At 42.7% G+C, this 13,194-nt stretch overlaps 1 protein-coding gene across 4 annotated transcripts in view; it reads left to right on the plus strand.

The window, feature by feature from the left end:
* The window catches only part of FAM110B (family with sequence similarity 110 member B), a 191,072-nt gene that overhangs the window by 91,714 nt on the left and 86,164 nt on the right, over nucleotides 1-13,194 (plus strand). The gene's annotated exons all lie outside the window — the stretch shown is intronic.

A 13,194-nucleotide genomic window follows, 5' to 3' on the forward strand; every position in this document is an offset into this window, starting at 1 on the left:
GCTGGGGGGGGACCCCAAACTGGTATATTGCAGCATATTTTTAGCTGCACACACAAATATTGTTCCCAAAGGCCAGTTTTTATCCCAAAGCCTTGTTTGTTGTAGTAATTGCCTTTATCAATGGAATGAAACAATGTATATAAGACAATCTTTTCTTCTATGATTCTGAGACTTCCAGAATGTTTTCCGTAATTTGAGCACCATTTTATTTAATCTCTTTTAGATTTGTGACCTACATATTAATTAATATGAACTTTTTCTTATAAAAACAATACCAATTTAGAGGATATGTTTCCCAGTTAAAACTGTATTTGGAAGAGAAGAAAACAAGCACTAAGCAATGTAGTCATACTTCTTATGAAGGTAGTTGACTACCTTAGCTGACTGTTAAAACTTAAAATTAATGATATTGTCTGTGTCAGTCTGTAGAGCCCACATAAACTTGTGTGTTAAGTCACCATTCATCCAGCTGGCTTTCTGCCACCATGCGTCTGAGGTAACAGTAGATTGCCTCAGCTAATATCAGAAAGGTATAAGGAACTATCGCTACTTTAATGTCGCTTTCTACTCCTTCCCATCATCTCCCAATGAAGTATTGTGTTTGTGCTGTTCAAAATGTGGCAAAATAGGGTTGTAAACTTCTAAAATATTGAATTAAAACGGTGTAACCTTCTAAGTAAAGGCCCATAAAATTCCATCTTGGTCACTCGCTTGCTTAACTTTCTATGTAAGTGGATATGCGTACAATGTATATGAGTGTTTCATAATGTGGGGCACTTCAAAAGCAAAGATATTTTATCTGAATTAGTTCAAAAATATTTGAACTACTATAAATTTCAAATGCATACTTAGGTTCCGATTTTAGTACAAGACAAAGCATTACCAACAAAAATGGTTATGAAATTATTATTGCTACCACAAAGGACGCTCAGTTGCTGTCGTCTTGTATTGTCTGCATTTGTCTGTGCTTTATTGCCATAAGGTGGTTTTACTGGTGCAGACTTTGAAAATAACCTTCCTGCATAGCAACAGTTAGGTCTGGACAGTGATGAATGGGGAGAATGTGCAGGCACAATGTTCTTAGTGTATGGCAGTTTTTTCCAATATCCTCAGAATTGCCATTTAACTGTACTTACATGGTCTGTAAATTAATGCATCTCATGTGCATGCTTTAAAGAAGAGATTTCCTGATATTATAGTCTAGAATAATTTTTGACATGAGCCTCTCAAGCCGTGTCTGATGGAGATGCTGGTAGTGGTTACGGGAAGTTGGTAGGTAGAAATCCCCAACTGAATAATGTACTTAACAAAGCTGGACTGTTTTCATTCAAAATGAAGACAACATAATGTTACTTAAAGTGAACATTAAGTATATGCAGTGAACTAATACTGTATATCTGTAAAATGATAATGACTTCTTACCTGAAAACGTTTCTTATGCTTATCTCAGATAGGTAACAGGGTTCATATTTTAAAAGTGAGCATATTTTTTCTTGGTAATGTGTAAAACATTGTTAAAAGAAAATGTATACTGGAATTGCACATTATAGTTATTTATATGATGTTATTTCACCAGTAGTTATTTAGACATAGATGTCTCTCCCTCTGTTAGGTGTGACTGGTTTTTTTCTGGTGCAGCTAATACAGAAAAGCATGAAACTAGCATTGATTGTAATTTGCAGTAATATTGTTTTATTATCGTGAAGAAATACATTGCTTTTTTAGAGGTGAAAGCTTTGTTTTCAGTATGGAATGTGTTTTCCATTTGGGCAGGGACAGCAAACAAATTCAATTTAAGCAGTAATTCACATAGATAAAATTTTAGAGTTTACTCATTTCAGCTAAAACAAACTTTAAAAAAAACTTTAAATAGAATTGTACTACATTAAATCTAGCATGTGTTTCAGCTGGTTGTCAACAAATAGTGAGCTGCAGGGGATTTACTTAAAACTAAAACGTATTTAAAAACTATTCAATGTTAGGAAATGTGTGCATTACACATGATAATTGTATTGTGATAAGATAGCTGTTTTACCTCTGAAATGTGGCTTTGTAGCATGCCTCAGTTTTCATCAAGTCTTGTATAAATTTCCTTAATAAATTGCACTTTCTTGTGACATGAAAAATGAAAAACTCCTGATGCCCAGGAACAAAGTAAGAATACAGAAGTGTGATATCCAGTGCAGGGTTTCAGCAATTAGAACATGTCAAATATTCAATTGCCTAAGAATAATTTATTGTATATTGTATTTAAAATAGATTTTTGTACAGCTGAATATGGTTTTATCATCTTTGCTGTTATAGTGGGTATTCCATTGTAATCCAGTGGTATCACAAAAGGGCTTTGCATACCAGTATTTTCAGGATCGGTAATGATAGCTGACTTTTTTGTGTGTGTGCATATTATTGGTTGGGTTTACAAAAATAAGATTCAGACTGAATTTGAGTATATACCGGGGCGGGCAATAATTTTTGCAGGGGAATCACTCCATGAATTTTGGTAAGTTGTCATGGGCCTCACATTTCTACTATATTAATGAAGGGGGTGCAGGGTCTGGGAGGGAGTTTGGTTGCAAGAGGGAGCTCTGGGCTGGAGCAGAGTGTTGGGGCGCAGGGAGAGGGTGGGGGGGTATGGGCTCTGGGAGGGAGTTTGGTGCAGGAGGGGGCTCCGGGCTGGGATAGAGGACTGGGTTGCAGGAGGGGGTGCAGGGTCTGGGAGGGAGTTTGGGTGCAGGAGTGGGTTCTGATGTGGGATGGGGGTTGAGGTGTGGGAGGGGGCTCATGCAGGCTGCCTGCATGCCCCACGCCGCTCCCGGAAGTGGCTGTGGCTGGCTGCTGCTGCTGCTGCCAAGTCTCTGTGCGCCCCTTGGGAGTTGGGGCAGGCAGCGGTTCTCCATGTGCTGACTGCGCCCGCAAGTACCGTCCCTGCCACTCCCAATGGGATCTGTGAGAACGGTGCTGTGGGCAGAGGCAGCACGCTGAGCCGCCTCCCCACTGCCTCCCGCCAGGGGCACACAGAGACATGCCAGCAGCAGCCAGTCACTTCCAGGAGCGGTGTGGGGCCACAGCAGGCAGGCAGCCTACCCGAGCACCCCGCTGCACCGCAGGACTTTTAGCAGCCTGGAGATTGCAAGGGGGCAGCCAAAGAGCCTGGTGGGCCGGACAGAAATGTTAGACAGGCCAGATCTGTCCCATAGGCCGTATTTTGCCCACCCCTGGTATATACAGTAGTCTGACTGCCACTAACAAATAGTGTTACACTAGATTAGATTTATTAAGGTATTATGTCTTTCTACTGTTAAATATTTAAGTGAATTTCACTGTACTTAAAACCATGCCAAGTCTAAAGAGGAAAGATTATTCTTAAGGTTAATACATTTTTGTGGTCTTCTAGCAATAAGAGAGATGATATGAAAACTGTCATTGGGATTTAAGGTATTACTCAAGTGTTTGTCTGTGGGATTTGCACTTGGGTGCCTTGTGATTTGTAAAGATAAGCAAGAGCAAACAAGAATGCCAGAATATAAATTTCTAGAATTGTCCTAAAACAAGTAAAGTGTGATTTTGTGTCCTAAAGCATATTGTCACAGTTCAGGGCAGGTGCATCTGTATCTCCACTCTGTGCTCCATGACTGGCACCCACTTCTAGGCTTCCCTGCTCCTCAGCCATCCAGGGCCGGATTAACCTTTTGTGGGCCCGATGCCAAACATGGGCCCCCATGGGGGAAATGAGGCATGATGTGGGGAGGCGGGGTGAAGTTAGGTACCTGGAGCGAGGGGCTGGCCCAGGGCAATGGGGCACGGTGTGGCAGGGGCAGCCACAGTCCACCCAGCCCAGCGTGATGGTACTGTTTACAAACCAGCAGCCACAGATACATACTGGCCTGCCCAGCCCTGCGCTGCCAGCGTGCCCCTTGGGAGCAGGCCTGAACCCCGCCCTAGCACACACCCCCACTCCACCCCAAGGCCCCCAGACATCTTGCTAAATGACCCCCGCATAGACCCCTATGCCCAGTGCCCCTCACCCAGAGACCCCCCACAACTGCACAGCGCCCTGAACACCACCACCCATGGTGCCCCCACCCACAGAGTTCTGTGCCCAGCACCCCCACAGGCTCTCCACTGCCCTGCTCCCCAACACACACAGACCTCTACCCCCCACTCCCCAGCACCCCCCATCACAGACCCTCCACTGCCCAGTGCCACAAAACACTGAAACCTCCCCCACTGTCCAGCGCCGCCCCCAAGCCCTCCAGAGACCCACTCCCCCATGCCCTGCCTCCTGGCCACATTCACTGGCCCTGCTGGGAGGTGACGGTGTCTCCTGGGCTGAGCTGGCTGCGTGGCCAGGAGCCAGTCCTGGATGAGGATACTCCAGCCCCTCAGGAGCTGTGCAGTCAGCTAGGCTGAAGCAGGAGTGAGGCCTGCCCGGGCCAGGCTCCCTTGGGACCCGCTTGCCCGGCGGGGCCCAGCTGAGTCCAACACAATGGAGCCCTGATTATAATTGGGGACTCTGGGCACTACGGCAATACAACCAATTAAAGATAGTGGTAACGCTACCAAACTGTACCTGAATCTGCTGGGTGTGTGCCATAGGGGATGCAGGGAGGAAGAAGGTTCCTATTCCCCTCACTGCCCTACTGTGCAGGGACCAAGCACAGTCACTCTTTCTCAAGGGGTGCAAGAACTCTGAATCTAGCTCCCATAGCATTTGAAAGGGGGTGGAATAAAGATAGAGTCCTGGTAGCTCTGCACTTCTCATCTCTCCCCGTGCCAGCAAAACTGGCACTGCATGGAGGGCATGCACACTGCAATCTCAGCAGCTGTGTGCTCCAAGATGTGCTGTGTACCTATCTCAGGCATAGTGCCTCAACCTACTCCTACTTGGGATTGGAAACCTCGGCACCATCCACTACCAGAGGTCTCTAGCTTCTAGCTGCAATTTAGCCCTCAGCCTAACAACTTGTAATCAGACACTTAAACAGAAATCTACATCGATTTTTGGGTTCAGACATTTCTGATATACAAAACAAGTTTGCATTTTATGGGGAAAGGTCAACTGTGCCCTTTTCTTTCCATGAGGGCAATTATAAATCATTCCTTATCTGCCAGCTGTGAGCGAAATCATTTTCTGGTAGCAGAGACCATAACTGACAGCTGAGTAAGACGTCTTTAGAAAACTTTTTTGTGGCTAACTCCTGCAATGTGTGGGGCACGTCTTGTACTAGTAATGTTAATTAACTGGAGATGGGCATGAATATCAGAGTTTGGATTAGTATCTGAATGTTTCAGAAGTTCATGAGTATGTAGGTCAAGGCCCCTATCTATAATTAACCCTTTGAAGACCTGGGTATTTGCCCATTTTTGTCGGTGGTGGGAGGAGTAGTGGTATTACAGCAATGCGTGGAGGCCCCAGTGTTCTAGGTACTGTACAGCCACATCATGAGAGACAGTACCTATCCCAAAGAATGTACCTTCTAAATGGACAACACAGGTAAAAGAGTGACAGAAGAGGAGAACCACACACAAGTGAAAGCAACTTGCTTCTGGCCACAGAGCAGTTCATTGGCAGACCTGCAAATAGAACCCAGGTCTATTGATTCCTAGTCTAGAGCTTTATCCACTAGACAACACTGCCTCACTTTTTAGTGGTAGAAGCCATCACAATAAATCTATATGAACAGGGTTTGAAAACTTAAGATACCTCTGCAACTACTTACAGTATAAGCAGCAGTGCAAGTAGGCCGGTACGCTTCGGTATGCCGTACCAGCAAGCTATTTATAGCCGGTATGGAGTACCGGAAAGACACAGTAGCAGCCTCGCTGGAGGAGAGAGCTGGGGGTTCTACTCCTTTCCCCACTGGGAGGGGCAGCGGGGAAAGGAGCAGAACACTAGCAGCTTCTCTGGCAGCTTTACTGCCTCCAGCCCTATCCTCTGGCAGGGCTGCTGCTGTGATACACAGAGGGAGAACGGAGATGCAGCTCTGTGGAAAGGCACGGGGTGGGGCTGAGGTTCTGCTCCTTTTCCCACTGTGGTTCCTGGGAGAGCCCTGCCCCAAAGTCTCCAGTGCAGCAGGAGGAGGACAGACGTCCTCCCCGGTAACATGGGATGGATGTGGGGAGGGGATGGGGAGAGTGTGGGGGCCCCAGGCTGGGGGTGGGGCAGTGAGGAGTCACATGGAGGGTCATTTGGGGAGGTCACGTGCCCTCCTTAGCTGATGCACCCCCCCCCCTCGGTAAGAAATGGATTTTACTTGCACCACCGAGTATAAGCTCTTAGGGGCTGGGACCGTCTCCTTGTTCTGTGTTTGAATATTACCTAGCACAATGGAGCCCTGGCCTTTAGGCACTACTGTAATAAAAATAATTACAATGACTGAACCCTTGCAAATTTAAAGGAATTTGCACAAGTAGTTGTGTACTGCTTCTTGTATGTAATTGTAACAACTTTCTATTAATAGTTGTTAAAAATGAAAGTTGCTTTAAGAATCTCAGGCTTTTATCTTCTTTACCTGCCTGGCCCTATTTCACTTTTTTTCTCTTCTCTTTACTGTAATCATCATGGAGCGTGCTTCTTTAAGAAAGTCTTTCCTGCAGAAGTGAGGCTCACAGTACAAACACCCCTTTCTATTTGTAAGCACTTACCACCCCCACCCCCTGCACAAAACAAAACACCTACGCCCAACAGAGTTTTTACTGCCAAAAGTGCCGGACATACCATGAAGTCCACTGGGGATTTTGCGGTTAGTGATTTTGATGTGGGAGATAGTTTACTAGAGTAATGGGCAGCAGTATAAAACTCCAAGACAGTATCTTATCCTTCACTGTTTTCATTGTCTATTGTTTCCTCTTTTCTTTCTCTTTGGCTCTTACATCATGTGTTCAAGCTTTGCCTTTATATTTTTCTGGCTGCCCCACTTTTGCTCTTTCTATGTCTTTCTCTCTTTTCAGTCTATCCCTGTATCTCCAACCTGAATCCATCCATCCATCCATCCCACTCGTACACACCTTCACATCCTTCTGCCCCTCTGTGCAGACCATTTGAAAAAAATGCACCTGGCACATAATAGCCAGGGGCCTATAGTAAGGTGAAAAGATCTCCTATCCAAGAAAACGCCCAAATGAAGAAGGCCTGATTAGCAGAGCAGCTGGTGCTGTTGCCAAGAGTGCCTGGGATTGTGGAGAGGGCTTGGGAAGAAAGATAAGGAGTTCAATTTGAGCCATGTTAAGTTTAAGCTGGTGTGAAACTTCCAGGAGTGTGAGAGACAGGCGGAGATGAGGTTGAAGGGAGAGTGGAGACAAGTCAGAAGTGGAGATGCAAATTTGTTTTACGAACCTGCATCTCAGAACATGTTATAAGACCGTGAAGCCACAATCCATCTGTTGACACCTGACAACTGATCATTATGTTCTCTTTATTATAAGTACAGCAGCATGCTACTGGTAAAGTTAGAACAAATAGTATTGTTTACAGCTGGAAATCTTTTGAGCAATTCATAATGAAAACAGAAATTGGAAGCCTGAAATTCCACATCTGTTCTTATATGATATTTCAAGAATATCTCCACACCTGTGTCTCTGTAGTTATATTGTGCTCTTCACCGAGTAGCAGAGGCCTCTCACAGGATGATTCTCAGTACCTACAATAATAGTTATTAATTACATTAATATATCCAGAAACCTTTTGTGACATGCGTTTCTAAATGGAATTTAGATTTTATTTTAAAATCCGTCACAGCATCATATTCTGTATGTTTTGAATGTGTAAAATGCATGTATAGTGCAGCATTTATTACTCTATTCTGCCTTGTTCACAAGTTCTGATGGTGTGTCACTGCTACTTAGACAAGAATTATTTTGAAAAGATAGTATTTGCAAAAGAATGGGAAGTGTGTTTTAAAGATGAAAGAAAGCATTTTCTCTCTTATGAGTGCTTGCTTAGGCTTAATAAATCAACTTCTGACGCATCTACTAAGAAGTTTTGGACTTCATTTTTATATTGATTTTTTCAAAATTAAATTAAATGAATCCTTTTACTGTTGTCAATTGGCCAGTCTTTTTTGTTTCTTTTTTACATTGGCAGGTTAGACATTTTACATTTGGTTAGATTACTGTTGTCTTTTGAAAATACCTTTTAAGGTGATCTTTAGGTATGGTGAAGACATTTCCAGCTTGTTAAATACCCCAACTAAAGAGAGTTCAGAAGCACCTTTATATTTGTATTTAATTGTTGGGTTTTTTTTGTTCTTTTGAAAGAGAATAAGTTTCCAAAATAATTCCTTGCTTCTCCACCTCCATCTCTCTGGTTTACAATGCAAACCCTCTTTGACTTCCAACTCCCATTTGGAGTATATCCCAGAGTCCATCTGATGTTGCACCAACAGTTGGCTATCTATTTGTGGTAAGAAGAGTCTCATTGTCTCCAATATGCCATAATTTTAAAGTGTAATGCTTAAAATTCATATACTGTTCATGATAAAATAATGTTAAAAATATAGACTATTGGGTTAAAAGTGGGACTTGACCATAATGCAAGCTTCCAGCTTCCAGCGCTGTTTGTTCAACTGTAGATTTGATATCACTAGCAGAGTGCATACTGGGGAATAACCCAGAATAGGAGCTGGCAGTTATCAGAATCCTGCATTCCTGACACCTGAATTATGATAAAAGTGACAAAATGAGCAGAAAATGCTCCTTTCGGTGTATACATCTTATATTAAAGTCAAATTTTATTTGTAAAGTTAAAATTTTTGGAAAATATTGGGAATCTCTTTTTAGGCCCCAAGCATAACTTTAAACACAGGCATAATGTTTACAGATTTAAGATTGAGTACTATGTGTACAAAGAAAATACAGTAAGATTAAAATTTTATCAAGAAAGATATTTTGAGGAGAGATTTGAAAGAGGAGAAAAGGTGGTGGCTTCACACTATGTGGGGATGGCATGGGAGACAGCATGAAGGCTGATGCTGATGTGGGAAGCAGACAAGTGGGTAATCACAGCTGATTATTGACAATGAAGGTGGGGGGTCACCACTGTAATTAAAAACTAGATTTGATATATAAAACAGGCATAATTGTCCGAAGATTGGAAGTCAGCTCAAGAATTTCTCCCTGAGGGGAGTGTTTTGTTTTTATTATTATTATTTATTTGCAACATTTCAATGCCGACAAACTCCCCAGCGTAAACAGTTATACTGGCATAAAAGTGCTTTTGCCAGTGTAATTTAGCATGATTTCTTTACTTAGAGTAAATACAGGCTATTTTTATGTAGTCATTCTTCAGGGTAGAAAAACGTTTAAATTCTAAAGAAATTAGTAGCTTAGCCTCTGAACTCACCAGGGAAAGTTTCCTGCTCCACACTATTGAGCAGGCAGACAGATTTTTCAAGCCTTTTGTATCACAAAGTTGAGGATTGTGTATCCTAATTATGTATTCTGTGCAAAGATATTCCTTTAATCTTTCCAAAAAAATTAATTTTTACTTTTATATTCTATTGCTTTCACACATTATATCAGTTTTGAAAGACTGTTATCTCCTGTACATAGGTTGGAAACTCTGTTTGCATATGTCTAATTTTACTGGGCTGTGATTTTGTGTATGGAGGTGTGCTCTGTATATTTCAAAAAAAGGAAAAACAGATTTGTTAAGAATATTACTCGATGAGATCTACTGGACATTCTGTACCCAGATGGACTTACACTTCTTTTTAAGGTCTTTAAGAAGCGTTCTTTTTAACTGCTGTCTGAAATGTCCTAATATTTTTGATCAGTAAAGGTCACCTTCTTAATAGTGATTACACTAGCTAGATGAGTAGGCCAACTGGGAGCCTTATATCTCAAGGAGCCTTTCATGGTGTTCTTTTCAGACAAAGTAGCTCTTATACCAGCTCCAGAATTTCTCCCTGAAGTAAACTCCACCATCCACTCTAATCAGAAAGCATCTCTACCATCTTTCCACCTTAAACCAATTCATCCCTTTAAATAAAAACAAACAACAAAAACACTGCAGTCATATTTCATACACTTGAGCAGTCATCATCAAATACTACTTTAGTAGGCTATAAACGCTCTAGAAGAGTTTTTTTTGATCATGTGGAAGAACACCCCCCCCCAAGGTTCAGTGTTTTCAGATGGGTCACATTTCTGTTAGAACTGATGTACATATCTAAACATATGCCCTCCTTTGGACATTGGAACCCTTTCAATCAGATGTTTACCAGCTCTTATACAGAGAAAAATAGTCTCATATAATAAAATGAGCAGGGCAGTGACTTTGATTCATGAAACACAACAAAGTAGATATTTCATTTTCCACAGATACAGCCTTAGTTCAGTGTCCTATAGGTTACAGTTCCCCATTTAAAGAAAAACACAAAACTTCGGATACTTCTTATTTTCACCCAGCCCTCTTGTTTGTTTTATTTCCAGCTGGACTGGATACATATCTATACTGGTTGGATTCATCTATCAGAATAGAATAGTCTTATTTTTTACCTATAAATTGAGTCTCTTGTAATCTATATTAACCAGTCTGTAGGACCATCCCTCGTTCTTTTAATTACCTGCTTTTTAATTCCTTGTTATATGAATGCTTGTGTAACCCTTCTTCAGTACACATGTGTAAGGCAGAATGAGAAAATTTAAACTAAGGTATATTTGATCACTCCAAATACCATTTTGTGATGTGAATTCCAGAGACTCCTGTCTTTGGTCCCTTTTCTTAATTACAGTGTAATAATAATTTATCTCACAAAAGGAATATCCGTAATAATGCTATTAAGGGTTAAAAAGAATTGGGATTATGTGTCTCCTGGGAAAGCTTTACTGCATACATCTGTTAGGTAAAGGCATGTAACAGCACCAGAAACTTTAGCTAAGTTGCCTTCATGTACTGCAATGGACAAGTCTAACCCAATAGCATCTCTAGATGGGTGGATGTATATGCTATGAGATAAATTTGCAGCAAATGAATAAATTGTCATATTTCACTGAAGGAAGAGAAAGAAATGAGGTTAATAGAAAAGAGATAAGGGAAAACAGAGAATAAAGGAATGATTAAAGTTTGTTGTTGTATAACACCTTTGGTACTTGTGACGGAGTGCACTCACTCCACACTAGTACTGCAAGGGTTAACTCTACTCTCTGAGGAGGCTACGCCCCCTCAGCCCTGCTGGGCATGCTCCGGCTGGAGACTAAATATAAAAGGGAGCAGCTTGGCTCATTTAGGGCTGATCGCTGAAGAGGGATGATGCACACTGCAAACTCCAGCCTGGGCGAGCTGCTGAAGCCACAGACGGCAGAAGCCGGAGACGCCAAGACCCAGGGGAACACTCAAGCTCCTACAGACTCCCAAGGAGTGACAGAGCTGCTGAGAGTTGCACAGGCCAAGGAGCCTACAGACTCTGGGGATGCCAGGACCACTATACAAGGGACAGGGTAGGAAGTAGCTCAGGGGGGACTAGGCATTCTACCTAGTGGTGTGAGTGTGTTTTGGGCAGATTCCCTGCTGACCCAGTGGTGAGCATACTTGCCACTGTCAGGGCCCTGAGCTGAGACCTTGTGGAGCAGAGAGGGCCCAGGTCCCCCTTCCAGGCTACCACACCCCTCTTCTCTCCCCCCTCTGTCCTCCCTGTTGGTGGCCCACTATCCTGACCAGCTGCCAAGCCAAACAGCCCTACTTAAGAGGGCCATTATACTGACTCTGGCCACTAGACCACACAGCCCTGCTGAACAGGACAGCTCTATGGACTCTGGCATGAGGCCACACAGCCCTGAGAGAGGGCAGCCATATTGACTTTTACCCTTAGGCCAAGCTATCCCCAAACAAGAGAGAGTTGTATAGACTCAGCTGCAGAGCCATATTCACCCTCGCCCTGTCACAAAAAGGGATGGGGCACACTCGCCCTGCGACAGTACTGTAGATGCTATATATATTCAATGTGTATTTTCAAGTGCTAGTGCGGTGACCATGTGACCAAACACAGTAATTTTATGTTATACACAGGGACATTAGTAGCAAGATTTCATGCGTTACTTCAAGCATCTGGTTTAATAGACAGAACACAGGATTGCTGTGGGAGCGAGGAATTTGAATGCCAAGCCCACTTCTGTCGCTGACTTGCAGTATGGCCTTGGGCAAGTCACTTTCCCAGTTTTTCCACCTATAAAATAGGGATAATATTAACCAGTTTACAGGGTAGTTGCAGAGAGTAATTAGGTAATGTTTGTCTAATGCTTTGAAGGTGGAGGCCAAAATTCCCCAAAATAGGTGTCTAAAATTAGTTTTTGAAGTTTCTGGCATAAATGCTCTAATTTTCAAGTGTTCTGCATTCATCAGGTCCCATTTTAAATCAATGAAAGCTCTTGTATGCTCAGCAGTCTGTAACAGTAGGCCCCTAAATTTTAGGTAACCATTTAAATAAAAAATACCTTCACCATAAAATATTGTACATATGCTTGTTAGTACATGTTGTACAAATTTCATAATGCAGCATTGCCAAGGACACAACAGTTACCCTAATATCTTTTTGAAAAGTGCTGTCAGAACCTTAACTTCCACAGATAGTCAGAAGAGACTTGTGTTTTGTCTCCTCCAAAAGATTGTGTGTCTAGCAGTACAGCACCTCCTTAGCCAAGAATGTGAGTACTTTCTCTTCCAAATGTTGACAATTCAGATGAAGAAGCAAGTTCTAAAATACCTTTTTAATCTTTTCACTAAATCATCATGGTGTTTGGGAGCACTGTGCTGTCAGAAGCTGTCTTCTGAATCATAAAAGATTAGGGTTGGAAGGGACCTCATGAGGTCATCTAGTCCAACCCCCTGCTCAAAGCAGGACCAATCCTGAGACAGATTTTTACCCCAGTTCCCTAAATGGTCCCCTCAAGGATTGAACTCATAACCCAGGGTGTAGCAGGTCAATGCTCAAACCACTGAGCTATCCCTCTCCCCTGAAAAATAGTGGAGATATACCTACCTCCTAGAGCTGAAAGGGACCCTGAAGGGTCATTGAGTCCAGCCCCCTGCCTTCACTAGCAAGACCAAGTATTGATTTTGCCCTAGATCCCTAAGTGGCCCCCTCAAGGATTGAACTCACAACGCTGGGTTTAGCAGGCCAATGCTCAAACCACTAAGCTATCCCTCACCCTGGGTACTTAGAAACTTAGATGTGGGTGTATTTCACAAGTGGGGAG

The sequence above is a fragment of the Mauremys reevesii genome, linkage group 2 (genome assembly GCF_016161935.1).
Source record: "Mauremys reevesii isolate NIE-2019 linkage group 2, ASM1616193v1, whole genome shotgun sequence".
Taxonomy (NCBI): domain Eukaryota; kingdom Metazoa; phylum Chordata; order Testudines; family Geoemydidae; genus Mauremys; species Mauremys reevesii.